This window comes from Mastomys coucha, unplaced genomic scaffold (assembly GCF_008632895.1).
Source record: "Mastomys coucha isolate ucsf_1 unplaced genomic scaffold, UCSF_Mcou_1 pScaffold15, whole genome shotgun sequence".
NCBI lineage: Eukaryota > Metazoa > Chordata > Mammalia > Rodentia > Muridae > Mastomys > Mastomys coucha.
Window position 1 is genome coordinate 48,787,530 of NW_022196897.1, and position 16,506 is coordinate 48,804,035.

General features: G+C 37.9%; 1 long non-coding RNA gene across 1 annotated transcript in view; it reads left to right on the top strand.

Moving 5' to 3' along the window:
- Positions 1–723: 723 nt before the first annotated feature.
- LOC116090223 overlaps positions 724–16,506 on the top strand; it is a 23,044-nt gene continuing 7,261 nt past the window's right edge. The window contains exon 1 of the long non-coding RNA XR_004118613.1: positions 724–1,019. This is a non-coding gene — a long non-coding RNA (uncharacterized LOC116090223). The remainder of the gene's footprint in view (positions 1,020–16,506) is intronic.

Here is a 16,506-nt window from a genome sequence, read left to right on the forward strand (position 1 = left end):
AAGGACTGCACATGGTGGGTCTGATTGTTCTGGCAGCATGTGTATAGTAGAGGATTGCAAAGTCGATCGTCAATAGGAGGAGGACCTTGGCCCTGTGAAGGTTCTGTGCCCCAGTGAAGGGCCAATAAGTGGGAGAGGGTGGGGTGGCAGGCATGGGGAGGGGGAAGGCAACAGGGGTTTGTTCTTGTTGTTTTTGTTTGTTTCTTTGTTTGTTTTTTGGAGGGGAAACTTGGAAAGGAGAAGTTTACATGTAAACAAAGAAAATATCTAATAAATAAATAAATAAATAAAAAAGTTCTTTCAGGCAATTCCAGATCAGTGTTAGTCAATCAGAAAATAGAATCATCTGATTCACTTATCCTGCATAGGTTTTAAACTGGTCATCAAACCTGCCTGTGATTTTGCCAACCTCAGCCACATTCATTTGGATGGACTCATGGTCTCAGCACCAATGAGATGGTTGCTTGCAGAACATTTTGTAGAGACCATACCTGTTCCCTCCAGGCCTAGTCCCAGGACAGAAAGACTTCCGTCTCTTGAATATTGTGAATAGTACTGCCATAAGCATAAATGCACTCAAATCTTTTTGAGATTTTTTTTTTTTTTTTGGTTTTTCCGAGACAGGGTTTCTCTGTGTAGCTTTGAAGACCAGGCTGTCCTCGAACTCAGAAATCCGCCTGCCTCTGCCTCCCAAGTGCTGGGATTAAAGGCATGCGCCACCATCGCCCGGCCTTTTTGAGATTTTTATTTCTCTTTATTTGGATGTTGTGGTAGGTTTGAATATGTTAGGCCCAGGGAGTGGCACTGTTAGGAGGTGTGACCTTGTTGGAGTAGGTGTGGCCTTGTTATGTCATTATGGGGGTGAACTTTGAGATCCTCTTTCTAGTTGCCTGGAAACAGTCTGCTCTTGGCTTCCTTTGGATGAAGATGTAGAACTCTTGGGTCCTCCTGCACCATGTCTGCCTGGAGGCTGCTGTGTTTCCTGCCATGATGATGATGGACTGAAGCGCTCTGAAACTGTAAGCCAGCCCCAATAAATGTTGTCTTTTACCAGAGTTGCCTTGGTCATGATGTTGTTTCACAGTAATGGTAACCCTAAGACAGATGCATACTCAGAAATGAAATTGCTGAATCCTATGAATTTTAGTATTTTGACTGGCCACTAAGTTGTTTCCGGTAGCAACTGAATCATTTTAACAATAATACATTTTTACAATAGAACATAAAGATTCACATTTTTGCCCTTTAGAAATGTCTTATTAGAATATATTCATTATACAAAATGATGAAATTTATGATATTTTTGTCAAATATATCATGTACTTTGATTATATTCACTTCTGTAACTTTCTTGTTCCCATCCCCCATGGTTTTGTTTCATTCATAAATGTTCCTTTTCTGTTTTCAGTGTTACATATGTGTGTATACATATGTATGTGTGTGTGGGTGTGTTTGTATATTTGTTCACGTATGTAAATAATACGTAAGGCTCTCTATATGACAGAAAACATGATATTTGTCTTTCTGGGTATGGCATAGTTTGCTTTGATATGATCTCTATGTCTACCAATTTTTCTGCAAACAACCCAATCTTATTCTTTATATTTGAGTAAAACTCTATTGTCTATAAGTATTACATTATATTTCTTCATTCACCTGTTGATGGAAATTTACAGTGATTCTTCAATTTGGCTATTGTGACTAAAATCTCAGTATACATCTCAGTATACTTGGATGAGCAGGTCTGTATCATATGCTGGCTTAGATCCCTTAGGTATATTCCTAGGAATGGGAATAGACAGATCTTATTGTAGCTCTATTTCTCTCATCCTGTGTAAACATCAATTCAAAAATGGGTCAGAAACCTTAATGTAAGCTGAAATTTAGACACTGTTAGCAGAAAACATAAGGAATATACTTTAAGTATAGGCATTGGCAAGGAATTTTTGAAAAGGACTCCAGTAGTTCAGGAAATAATTCCAAGAGTTGACAAATGGGATTGCATGAAATTAAAAAGCTTTTTCACAGAAAAACATTGTACTAAAGAAAAAGCCTGTAGAATGAGAGAAAAATCATCACCAATTAAACATATGACAGAGGCTTATTATCTAGAATATATAAATAAATAAAAAAAAAGCAAGCCCCCATGCAGATTATCCAGTTAATGAATGGGCAAACAAAATGAATACATAGTTATCAAAAGACTAACTACAGATGTCCGATAGATACATGCAAAATGCTTAACAGTTTTAGCTATTAGGGAAGTGCAAAATAAAATGACATCTCGATTCCATTTTAGCTCCTTCAGAATATGTATCATTAAAAAGCTCACCACCATAGCTTCAAGGACAGTATTTTCCAGACACAACATGGAAGTTGTACATGTGAACCCAAAATGATACACAAGACTTGTGCAAGTTCAAACCAGATGAAGTCCTAGCATGAAGGGGTAGAGACTGGTATGAAATTCCATCATTAGCTAAGGAGCTATTAGTAGTTGATAGTTGTTAGAAGAGCAAGAGTCAGTTTTCATTAATGGTGTCATCTCCGGTAAGCTAAACCATACTCTACGACAGGCCCCCATTCTAAGAATAGTTGGATAAAAAAACTCAATTTCATGGGGCAAAAAACAAAACAAAACAAAACCCTCTAAGTTGGGTATTAGAGATTTGAGGGTGAACAGGGTGCAGGAGAAGTAGGGTATGTGGGAATATTATCAAAATTCACCATATGAAATTTGGAAAGATTATCACCAATAAAAATACTGGTAAGAATGACAGGGAGGGATGGAAGGGAACCTGTATGTATTGCTGGTAGGAATGTTAACTATGGAAGTCAATATGGAAGGTGTTCAGAAAGCCAAAGATTCCAGTTCACGTTCTGCTCAACACTTTTGTTTTCTGGTTTTGGTTTGTATCTTAACAGTAGATATGCCAGCAGTTGTGAGTTAATATCTTACTGTGATTTTATTTACTTTTTATATTTACATCCTGCCTTCTTTTACCCACATTTTATAGTTGACAGATTAAAAAATATTTATATAAAATTATTCTGACAATTTTATTTTATAAAATGCAGTTACACTCATTCCCCACTCTGATTTATATATTTTAAAATTTTATTTAAAATTTCTCATACAATATATTTTGACCATATTTTTTCTCAACCCTGAACTTTTCCTAGAACCTCCCCACTTCCATCCAGTTTTGTGTTTTCCCTCACTTTAAAATCCATACACACACAATAAAACACAAGTACAAAAATCAGAACAAATGAGCAAAAGACCCATAAAACAATTCCAAAACAAAGCATACTCCCTCCCAATAAAACCTCCAAACAAACTGTGGAGTTTATTTTACCTTGGCTAAATACTTCTGGGCATGAGGGCACTCAGAGAGTTGTTAATATACCCAGTGTCTTAGTCAGGGTTTCTACTCCTGGACAAAACATCATGACCAAGAAGCAAGTCAGGGAGGAAAGGGTTTATTCAGCTTAAACTTCCACACTGCTGTTCATCACCAAAGGAAGTCAGGACTGGAACTCAAGCAGGTCAGGAAGCAGGAGCTGATGCAGAGGCCATGGAGGAATGTTACTGGCTTGCTTCTCCTGACTTGCTCAGCTTGGTTTCTTATAGAACCCAAGTCTACCAGCCCAGGGATGGCACCACTCACAGTGGGCCCTCCCCCCTTGATCACTAATTGAGAAAATGCCCCACAGTCAGATCTCATGGAGGCATTTCCTCAACTGAGGCTCCTTTCTCTGTGACAACTCCAGCCTGTGTCAAGTTGACACACAAAACCAGCCAGTACACCCAGTGGCACTATGTTGAGAATCTTTTTTTTTTTCAGTGGGTATCAGTTCCAGGGAGTTTCTTGGTTAGGAGTGGGAGCCTATGTCCGTTCTTCCCTCTTAGTTGTGGGACCACATTTGGTTTGAACCTGCATTCTCCCACAGTGTCTCTTGTGCATTCTCCCACAGTGTCTGTGAGTTCATTTGTCTATCAGTCCTGTTATATCTTGAAGACACTAGTTTCTTGAAGTCATCCATCATCCCTGGCTCTTTTAATATCTCCACCTCTTTTTTTTTTTTTTTTTTTTTTTTTTTTTTTTGCATAGCTCACAGATCCTTGAGAGGAGAGGTTTGATGAAGCCATCCCACTTAGGAGTGAGTGCTCCAAAGTCTCTCACTTTCTGTATATTGTCCAATTGTGGGTCTCTGTGTTAATTTCTATCTACTGTAAGAAGAAACCTTCCAGATGAAGGTTGAGTAAGGCACTGATCTATGAATATAGCAGTGTGTCATTAAATCATTTTATTGCTATATTTCTTTAGCACAATAATACTGTAGTAGTTTGAATACTCTTGGTTTGAATAGGCTTGGCCCATGGGAAGTAGTACTATTAGGAGGTATGGCCTTATTGGAAGAGGTGTGGCCTTCTTAGAGAAAGTGTGTCACTGTGGAGGCAGGACTTTGAGGTAATATAGATGCTCAAGCTCTACTCAGTGTGAGATAGACAGTATCTCCTGCCTGCAGTTGGATCAAGATACAGAGCTCTCAGTTCCTTCTCCAGCACCATGTCTTCCTGGATGCTGCCATGCTTCCTGCTATGATGACAATGGACTGAACCTCTGAAACTGTAAGCTATCCACAACTAAATGTTTTCTTATATAAGAGTTGCCTTGGTCATGGTGTCTCTTCACAGCAATAAAACCCTAACTAAGACAAATACTAATAAGGTGTTCTCCAGGACCCCTGACCGATCTAGTTTCAGGTTTTATTTAAGCAAAGTTAGGTATGGATTTCATCTCATGGAGTAGGGCCTTAAATTCAATCAAAAAGCCTCCACCCTCTCTTATCCTTCTTCTATGTTCACTCCTCCCTTTTTCCCTCCCTCCCTTAATTCCTTCCTTCCTTCTTCCTTCCACTAAATATACATCGCAGTTTTGCTTTGTGACCCACTGAGTTTAACCAGGGCATGGGTATAGGTATGAAGCAATCTACTAGAGCACGAATAACTCACTAGTGGCTAGATCAGTGAGGCAATGATTTCTCTTCTTCCACAGCTCTCAACTGCCATTAGATCTTCTTGGTGATGGTGGAGGGGGACCCTCCTTTGCTCCATTTATGACCAAATGTTTGCCAGCTCATTTTTGTGCAGGTTTTTATGTAGATAACTGCTGCTGTTATGAGTTTATGAGTGTCTTGGGCATGTCCTACTGATAAGACAATGTTTCATTACTCTCTTGATTGTTTTGGGTTTTACATTATTTCAGCCTCCTGAAATATTCCTTGAGTCTTGGAGTGGGTGACATGGATATTCTATTTAATCTGGTCACTCAGAAGTGACAGCACCTTAGCCAGCCACGAGCCTCTCATTAACTGGCCTTTACTGCAAAGAGCTTTTTTTGCTCTAGTCTATGGATATAAACATAAACATTTAAATGATAACATGTCCAGTGGCTATGACCTCCCCAGCCATGGATGTTTGACTAAGTCCATGGTAGGAGGCATGAACTCCCTTCTATGAAGCAGGTCACAGATCCAATTAGAAATTCTATTAAGTCATGACACTCCTGCTGTTAGGATACCAGAAAGCATCTCTTGCCTTCCAAGATGATAGTGTCAGATTAATTGATCCCCCCAAACTTTCAAAAATCGCTTATTTTTGTTTTATGTATTTTTCCTGGGTGTATGCCTGTGCACAGTGTACATGCAGTGCCTCCAGAAGTCAGAATCTTCTAGAACTGGAGTTATAGGTAACCACTAGCCTCCATGTGTGTATGCTGTGGACTGAACCAGGGTCTTTTGTAAGAACAGGACGTGCTCTTAACCACTAAACCATCTCTCCAGTTCCCTGGGAACAGATTTTATAAAAATATATATTCTGTACAAAAAAGTTGTAATCAGGAACTGGAGAGATGCCCCAGTGGTTAAGGGTGTTTAAATATATTCATATAATTAAAAAATAAATCTTGTAAAAAGTTGTAATCTGTTGGGAAAAATATAATTTGGGGGAACCTTGCCGAAGAGAAACCAGACCTATACTAATTTTCAATTAGTTGTCAGACTTTGTTACATTTATATCTTGAGCAATAGACTTTTGTTTATTTATTTTAAATGCATTGAATTTTATCACAAAAGTAGTTATTTAAGCATTAATTTAAGCTGAAAGAGCATTGATTTTATCATTTAAATATTTTTTATTTAATTAAATATAATTATACCATTTCCTCTCTCTTCATCTTCTCTCTAAACCCCTATGTTATCCACCTTCCTCCCTCCCTTTCAAATTCATGGCCTCTAATTTCTTAATTATTATTGTCACACACATACATACATATGCATACATGCAAATAAACATAAATGCAATCCACTAAAACTGTTGCTTGCATGTATATGTTTTTAGGAATGACCACTTGGAAGTGAATAACCATTTAGGAGCCTCATCTCTGGGGAAGACTAATTCTCCTTCTCTCAGCAGTCTTTAAGTACCTATAGTCCTTAGTTTAAATTTTTATGGGACTGGCCTTGGTTAGCTTTTATTCTTGGGCTAGTTTAGCTTTATTACTGCTAATATTCATCCAGTATCTTGCCTGAATGTTTTGAACAAGAACATTTATCTTTCAACAAATCTCTTCACTCTCTATTCAGTGTTAATGTGGAAAGCACTGAGCAAGCTCTTATTTTTGCCCGGCTTTGTGGAGTTTCCCTCCCTGGGCACCAAGATTAGCATTTATCTATAAGATGAGAGGATCCTATTAGAACTTTCTGAAACTCTTATATTAATTTCTCTTCTTTTTTGTGTAATTATATTTTAAAAATTATATACACATATACATACACAAATTTATATGTATATGTATTTGCAGTCAAGCACCTTGCCAGAGATTTAGTTTTCATGTTTAGCTGTGTGTAAAGGTTAACAGACCTGCATTACTACCTATTTCATTAATTATTTTCTTTTTAGAAAATCATAGAATTACTGTTACAATTCCAAATTTTATGCATTTCTTATATTTCCTTCCTGCATCTTATAATTAAATAACTGGGCCTATCTTTTTTGTTTTTTTTTCTTTTTTTTTTCTTTAATTGAGAATAGATTTTGCACTCCTACAATACATTTTGACCACAGTTTCCCCCTTCTTTTCACTCTGCCTCAGTTTCCCTTCAAAGAAGAACAGGTATCCGAAAGAGAACAACCAAACATGACCAAGCAGGACACAATGAGACAAAGTAAAAGCTCTCATATTGGGGCTGAACAAGGCAATCCAATCCAATAGGAAAAAGAGTCCCAAGAGCAGACACACAGAGACACGTTAGCTTCCACTGTTAGGAGTCCCACAAAAATACCAAGTTAACAGACATAACACATAAGAAGACCTGGTGCAAAACCATGCAAGCTTTTCAGTGCTTACCTCTTCATTCTCTGTGAGCCCATGTGACTCCTGTTTAGTTGATTCACTGGGTCATGCTGTCCTGGTGCCCTTCATCCCCTTGGCTCCCTTAGTCTTTCCATCTTCCACAGGATTCCTGAGACTGCTGCAGACCTTCCATCTAGACTCTCTCTGTGTAAGGTCTGGCTGTGGGTCTCTGCACTCTGCACTCTCTGCGCTCTTCTGTCTGCTGTGAGGAAGCCTCTCTGATGGTGACTGGACATGGCACCAATCTATGAATATAGCAGAATATCATCAGGATCATTTCATTGATTTCTCCCAACCTCCACTTCTCTTTTTTGCCAGTCCTGTTGGTTCTACCCTAGGTCTCTGGGCTATCCAGTCTTCCTGCTATCCAGTCATGGGCTCCCTATCTCCCCTTCCCTTTCCTTTTCCATATGATATAATTTTATTCTATCACTTCTACTCATCTCAAAAGTTTTGAATTCTTGTATTTCTGTTCCTTCTCAGCAGCTAGGCTCTGGCTTGGTTCTGTCTCTTGATACTACAGACATGCCTCTAGAGATTGCTCTGTTTCCTGTCTTTAAGGATCAGACCCCTGCAATGTCTGTGGGCTAACATTAAATTAGTTTCTTTAAGTGTTTTATTTGCCCCCTTTCTCACCATTTATGGTAGGAGAGCAAGTCCTAGAGTAATTTACCTTTGTGTGTAGAAGCAGAGGCGCATCTCTTTCTTTATTTTTTTTGCTCTTTATTTTGAGCTATTTCTTCTACTTATACTTTCAATTTGATATTTAGAAGTGATAATCCTTTTCAGTTCAGCTACTAAATTTTGGAATCAGAAAATCATGCTGAATTGAAAAAATGTCTTAGTGCCATAAATATATTTGATGTGTGCCTTTCATCCTTGTATTAAACTTGCTATGCATCTTTGTCACATTTCTATTTTATTAGTGGCTTGTCAGTCTCACAATTTTTTAATGAAGTGTTTGAGTTCCTGTAAATGCCCTTAAAGATTTAACTCATATCCACCTTTAGAGATTACAGATTTTAGTAATAACTTCAGTAGCAGCACAAACCTGTGAATAGAAAGGGAACCATGATTTTCCTCCTCTGAGCTATTGTATTGATTGAATATCTGTCAAACTTTTGTCCTGCTACAATAACACCATAAAAATTTATCATATATTATGCTCCTTAGATTCCACTAGCTTTCCTGCCACCTCTCTAATTGCTTCTAGTGGTCATGATATTTTGTATTCCACATGTGTCTTGGTTTCTTTTTCTGTTGCTGTGATATAATACAAATACAAAATAAAATATTTACAATATAAGATATTCACAAAATAAAATGCAAAAGCAGCTTAAGAGAGAAAGGGTTTATTTTAGCTCCAAATGTTGTGTCAAAATGTGGGAGTGTCCATCATTTCAGGGAATCACAGTGGCAGCAGGAACTTAGGGAGCTAGCCACATGCCATGCAGAAACAGAGACCAACAAGTGCGTATATGTTTGGTACTTAGATTACTTTCTGTACTCATATAGTCTACAATCCCTACTCAAGGAATTAAGGAATGGTGCCACCCACCTTACTGACCACTTTAATTGAGGTAATCAAGGAAATTTCCCACAGATGTCCACAGGCCAACCTAATACAGAAAATCCTTCCTTACAACTTCCTTCCCAAATGACTGTTTTGTCAAATTCACAAATACCATCACAACATGTTTCCCATTTTCATAAACATTTGCATTTTGTAACTGCTATTATCTTTTATGTGGTTGTATTTATGTCTGTTAGTATAATAAATACATTAAAATGCATAACTTTATAAGGAAAGAGATTTGTTTGGTATATAATTGTGAAAGTTAGGACTGCAGGTGACATCAGTTTATCTCTGGTTAGGGCTTCATGGTGGATCACATCACAATGGTCAGAGCATATTTAGGATCAAAATACCCTAAGGTCAGAGAGAAAGCCAGGGAGATACTGGGGTCTTAAAACCCCTACTGAGTGGAAGACTCTAGTTAACTTAAGGATCTTTCATTAAGCACCAACTCTTTTTTTTTTTTTTTTTTTTTTTTTTTTTTTTTTTTGGTTTTTCGAGACAGGGTTTCTCTCTGTAACCCCGGCTGTCCTGGTACTCACTATGTAGACCAGGCTGGCCTCGAACTCGGAAATCCGCCTGCCTCCGCCTCCCAAGTGCTAGGATTAAAGGCGTGCGCCACCACCGCCCGGCTAAGCACCAACTCTTAACATGACTACCTTGGAAGCTTGATTAAGCTTCCAAAACACAATGAATAATTAGAAGATAAATTTGAATCATATCCAAACCATAGTAGTGATATATTTCTCTGATTCTTGTCTTCCAGCCTTATTATTTTTAATTTATACTTAAGAGCTAAGCTGAGAGCTAAGTTGAGAATGTTTTTCACCCTCAAAAGGGTAATTCTCTCACAATATGTGTGCTTGTATGTGTATGTTTGTGTGTGTTGAGAAGATTGATCATAGGATAATCTTGGAAAACCAGTGTTAATAAATGGATTTGAATCAAAGGAGGAAATACTGATAAAGGATTTTTTTTTCTAGACAGGGTTTCTCTGTGTAGCCCTGGCTGTCCTGGAAGTCACTCTGTAGACCAGGCTGGCCTGCAACTAAGAAATCCACCTGTCTCTACCTCCCAAGTGCTGGTATTAAAGGCATGTGCCACCACTGCGCAGTGAGAAAGGATGTTTTTTAATAGGAAAAATCTGCAAAGGACACTGAGCCATCTTGCTGCTATTAATTTTGTTATAGGTACAATCTGCAAAGGACACTGAACCACTCTTGCCCGCATTCTGCAGTTTCACTTCTGCTACTACTACTGTGAAAAAGAATCAACAATTGTCTTTTTATCTTTTCTTAACTGTCCCATAATATAAAATCCCAGAATAGTAGCTCATCCAAATGATCAAGCCCAGATCACAGTTATACTTCCAGTGTCTAGAATATAAAGTAGGTATTTGTTCTTTCTTTAGTGTTTCTAGGAAAATCAGGTTTATATCTCCCCTTATCTTGAAATTTCTCTAGCAGAGAATGGACATTTGGATACTGATCTGCCAAAAATAGCAAATGTCCATTCTATCAATCAATCTTTCCTAAATATTATTTAACTTGGCCAAGATTTTGATTGGTATTGGACAGCATGAGTTCAAGATTGTATTTGCTGACAACTACCTGGAGTGCTGCTAGTCTATGTTGCCAATTAAATAAGTACCCATATGCTTTCACAGACAGTTGAATTTGGAGTAGGACTGATATCCTTGTGTGAAAGTTAAGTTGCCTAATATAGAAACAGGGCTGACTACAAGGCCACCCTTGGTGCAAAGCAAGCTGTGGGAGTGTCCATAAGCATGGCCAAGAATCACTTTTAAAAATTATGAATTTAGTCTAATGAACAAGTGAAGGAAACATTTTTATTTCATCTCCTGTTTTAGTTAGGGTTTTATTACTATGCAGAGACACCATGACCAAGGCAACTCTTATAAAAGAAAACATTTAATTGGGTCTGGCTTACAATTTCAGAGGTTCAGTCCGTTATCATCATGATAGGAAGCATGGCAGCGGTGCAGGTAGACATGGTGCTGGAGAAGCGGCTGAGAGTTCTACATCTTGATCTGAAGGCAGCCAGGAGACTGTCTTCCCTAGGCAATCAGGAGGAGGTTGTCTTCTGTACTGGGGAGAGCTTGAGCACTAGACCTCAAGGCTTGCCGATACAGTGACATACTTCCTGCAACAAGGCTATACCTATTATTCCAACAAGGCCACACTTCCTAATAGTGCTGCTTTCCATGGATCAAGCATATTAAAACCACCACATCCCCGAAAACTATGTTATATTAGCTCATTAATTTTTAAGATTGTAATTGATTCTGCCTCATCCTAAGAAAATTTGACAGAATTCTCATAGAATATAATGCTTGAAAACAGCTAATGAACGTTTTCATAGTTTGACATGCTTTTCAAAAAGGTATGGAAGGAACATGCTTTAAAATAACTGAAAGAGTAAACTTTCATGCAATTTTTTCTTTTGAAAGATGAGTGTAAAAAGAATGTATGTTAGAATTTTATTTTGATGTGAGGTATGTTGGCACTAACCAGTACTTAGAGATAGAGGCAGGCACATTGATCTCTGTGAGTTTCTGGGCCAGCCTAGTCTAAATAGCAAGTTTTAGGCCAGTCAAGGGCTACATAATAAGATCTTGTTTCAAAAAATTAGTTTGAATAGAAAATATGGTCATATGGCTAAAAATGGTACTTAGTACAAAAATGTACATCATTTATTGAATGTTCTGTCAGCATACTTAACCATTTAGATGGCTTCTTATTCCTTCTAAGGTTATTGTCATGTGAAAATGGGCATGTGGCCCTTTGTCTACTTTTTAAAAACATGGAAGTTTTGTACTATACTCACTTTTCTTTTTTAAATTTTGATTTATATTTTTATTTTTTGCAGTGCTGGAGACCAAGCCCGGGGCTTTGCGAGTGCTACATAACGTGCCTGCCCTTCAGCTGCACTCTAGCTCCATCATTCTTTCTTTTTAAAAACAACACAATCTATGTTAGAGGTCTTTTCAAGAGTGCTACAAATTTTTTGAATTTTCCTGTGTTAAACATTTCTTAAACAGACAAAATCAGCTTTATCTCATCAGTTCCAATTCTGTTACAGTTTTCATAGATTTCTCTAAGAAGTTGTTGTTTTGGCATCAGCTTGGGGAAGAGAATGGGTTGTTCTAGGACACTTTCTGCATTTGTTTATGTGGAAGTTTTACTGTTAAGACTTCTGGAATTTTGCTGCAAGTTACATATGAATTTTATAGTAGGACTTTGGTAAATTATATATGAATATGTATCATTGTTGTTACTTTCTAAAGTTTTAATGCTTTGATTTTATTTTTACTCATTAAGTTATTTTGTAGACAGTTTAAAAAATATTAGATAAATGAACCTTTTCCCCCTTGATTTTATTAGTAAAACACATTAAACACATATTCTTTGTGGTTGTGAACTTAAAGATGTTTAAAAAGGTAGGTTTAGTGTGCTACAAAAATGACTGTCATGGCAAGCTATGCCCATAGGTTGCAAGAATGGCACTGATGACATGGGGGTCCCAAATACTTTAAAAAATTGTTTTATGAGTATGAGTGTTTTGTCTGTTGTTATGTGCATATGTGTGTAATGTTCAAGGATGCCAGAAGAGGGTGTTGGATCCCTCTGAACTGGAGTTACAGATAGTTTTTAGCATAGAATATGGATAAATCAAGCTGGTACTCACCTGGAAGCTACATCCCTATTCCCAAGCTCTAGTGGTGCCAGAAGGTGCTATGCCAGCTACCAGAGAAGCTTGTACCATCAGTGATCATCAGTCTTACCCAACAGTGACCCCTTCAAACTACAGTGATTGGCCTAATAAGATATGCTTACTGCTGCAACAGTGGCATGAATGTTTTTGGGAGTAACCAAGTACTTTAGGATTACAGATGAGTTCTGATAATGAGATGGAAGCACCAGAAGCCTGTGGTTCAATAGGTGATAGACCCTAGGTGAGAACACAATACTATTATTCTTCTAAGTTAACATAGTGTTAAAATGACTACTATGACTAATTAATATACACATAGATCAGAGGATCTATCTGTCATCATCAGAGAAGACTGCAGTAAATGACAATTAACACAAAGACCCTCAATGGGTTAATGTGCAGAGAATGAAACTGGAGTGCTCAGCCCTACATGTGTAATACGTGTCATGCCTCTCTTCCAAAACACAGTGATCTTTGCAGAAGGAGGGACAGCAATGTTATAAGAGCCAAAGGTAGTGGATAATATTAAGCAAAGTGTTTTCTGGACACAAGGGATATGAACTCACAGTGATTGTGACAACATGCATTAGACCTGTGCAAGATCAAGCCAGAGTAATTCTCAGAATAGAAAGGGGAAGATAGAGACAAATCAATCTCATTGCTATTAGAGGAGCTGTGGGAATTTAATAATTGCTGTGAAAAGGAGAGTTAGTTTTTTTAAAATGATGTGATCCTTGGTTGGTCACCACACTCCAGAGCAGGCCCCACTCCCAAGACTTGTTGGGAAACACAAACTAGACTTGATGAAGACTAAAACAGGAGGAAAACTCAAAGCTGAATCAGAAGGGGTGAAACAGTGGTTTGGGAGGACTTAGGAAAGGATGAGTAAATATGTTCAAAATAGGAAATTATGAAAGCATTTATAAAGTTTGTTCTTGGAAAATATGACATTTTGGTTGTGAGCCTAGCCTTTTTTTTTTCTTTTTTTTAGAATTGTCCAGAGTAGGGAGAGAAAGTATGGCCAGCAGAACGAATGGGCCTCAGGGGTGGGTGAATGAGAGGCTACGACTGAGAGCCAAAAGAGTTCATGCTGAGCCTAACTTTTAATGGATGAACCATCTGAATTTTTTATGGGCATTAAAAATCTTCAAATAGATTGTAATACTGTGTCTACTTGCATGGAAGGATGCTGTTACTTAATTTAACATACATGTTCTGATTTTTTATTCTAGAGTATATTTTTAAAATTTTTTGACATTCAAAATGCATTTATCTAATAAATCATTTTGCTTGATTATGCAACTTTTCTTGTGTACTGGATTTACTCTTCTCTTTTGTGGTGATTTATTACTGTGATAACATGACCTTTAGATTTTGTGCTTCTGACAGGACTCAGTTTATGATGAACACATTTATTTACATGAATACTTGTTATTCCAAAATAAGATATTTTATTTCTATTAGGATCCAATAACAAAGATGTTTTAATTCTATACTTTCCCTCCCTGCATTTGGTAAAGGCTTCCATCAGCTTTTGAAATGGTTTTACCTGTTTCTACTTGAGTCTGTCAGAAGCTTTTATGGCATCTTTTCCTATTACTGACATTTACAACACTGTAGGGTGCATTGAATAGTATGAACGAGGCAATGGATTGCTTGGCTTGTATTTATTATAGTGGTCTTTTCTCAAAGTTATCCCCCAATATATGGACTCATGCAGTATTTAAAAACTGTAGATATGCTGCTTCCAGAACCTGAAGTTCAACACTTTTCTCTTTCTAGAGGAAGGTAGAAGATTTTCCAGTTTGTCTTTATACTTGGTTACACCCCTCACTACTGTATCACTGAACATATAGTGGTATTTCAAATGCATGAATCTTGGTGTTTCAGACTTGTCAGTTTTCTCAGACTTTATTTTCCACTGTCTATAGTGTGCTTTATCAAGGTGTCCACCCTGGCTACTTGCAGAATCAGCTCCCTAGCTTTTTAAAATTATTTAAAAAATATCTTTTTAGATTCATCTAAAGTCTATAGCCATTTCTCACATCCGACCTTCAGTTTCCAAATACACTAATTTTCCCATTATCTACTTCAGAGTATCAGTGAGGCTTAGAAATAATTCCATCACCATATAGTCACTATTTTCTCTATGCTAGTTCACTTTCTTCTATCAGTGTATCCTTCCAGTTTACTACCAAGGAGCATTTTAATAAGTATCTCCAGTTGGGTAAAGTCTGTTTGTTGCTTCATCTACTTATGTGCCATGGGATTTTCATGATCAGGCAATGCTCCAAAGCCTCATCTTGTTGTTCATTTTTTGAGAACATTCCCAGTACCAACTTTATTAGGTTGTGTTCTCTGAAAAATTGGCACTAAAATATAATTTGAGGTGCAAGATGTTCAATAAAGATCAATTCCCTTTAAAGGCAAAAAGAGGAAACTATATTGAGATGAGGAAGAAACTAAACAGAGGTAGGCTTGAAAAGTTCCAGCCATGTCAAACTGTGTTAGACTTTTTTTTTTTAAAGATTTTATTTATTATATGTATACAATGTAGCTGTCTTCAGACTCTCCAGAAGAGGAATTCAGATCTTGTTACAGATGGTTGTGAGCCACCATGTGGTTGCTGGGATTTGAACTCAGGACCTTTGGAAGAGAAGTCGGTGCTCTTAACCACTGGGCCATCTCTCCAGCCCGACTTTTTTTTTTTTTTAATTGGCTATTTTGTGTATTTACATTTCAAATGTTGTCCCTTTTCCCGGGTTCCCCTTTGGAACCCCTCTCTCCCACCCCCCTTTCTCTGCTTCTATGAGGATGCTTTTGCTCCTACCTACCCACTCCACCTCACTGCCCTGGCATTCCCCTACACTAGGGAATTGAGCCCTTCATACGGCCAGGGCTGCTTCTTCTATTGATGCCAGAAAATGTCATTCTCTGCTACATATGTGGCTGGAGCCATGGGTCCCTCCATGTGTACTCTTTGCCATAACAAAATATATCGAGGAAACAACATAGGGAACAAATATTCATGGTTTCAGTCCATTCAGTCAAGGAGAGTTAGGTGGAGTAGAACAGCTCACATCACAGCAGCCAGGAAGCAATAAGAGGTTATTCCTAGACTATCTGAATTTCTCCTTTTTCAATTTTTATTCTGACTGGTCTCCTAACATATGGGGCCATACCACTTATACTGAAAGTTGATATTCACTACCCTATTAGTTATTCTTTTAGAAACAGAGATGCACTTTATTAACTAAACAAAAAGTACTGTTTTTTATTAGATATTTTCTTTATTTACATGTCAAATAATAACTCCTCTCCTGGTTTCCCCTCTGGAAAAAAAAATAAAGAAAAAGAAAGGAAAAAAGAAAAAACAAAACAAAAGAAAACCCTGTTCCCTCCCCCCTCCCCCTGCTCACCAACCCACCCTTTCCCCCTTCCTGGCCTTGACATTTCCCTATACTGGGGCATAGAACCTTCATAGGACCAAGGGCCTCTCCTCCCACTGATGACAGATTAGGCCATCCTCTGCTATACATATGCTACTGGAGTCATTAGTCCCACCATGTATACTCTTTGGTTGGTGGTTTAGTCCCTGGGAGCTCTGAGGGTACTGGGAACCATGGGTCCCTCCATGTGTACTCATGTGTAGTTCATATTGTTGTTCCTCCTGATGGGGCTGCAAACCCTTCAGTTCCTTGGGTCTTTTCTCTAGCTCCTTCACTGGGGACCCTGTGCTCAGTCCAGTGGATGGCTGTGAGCCTCTACTTCTGT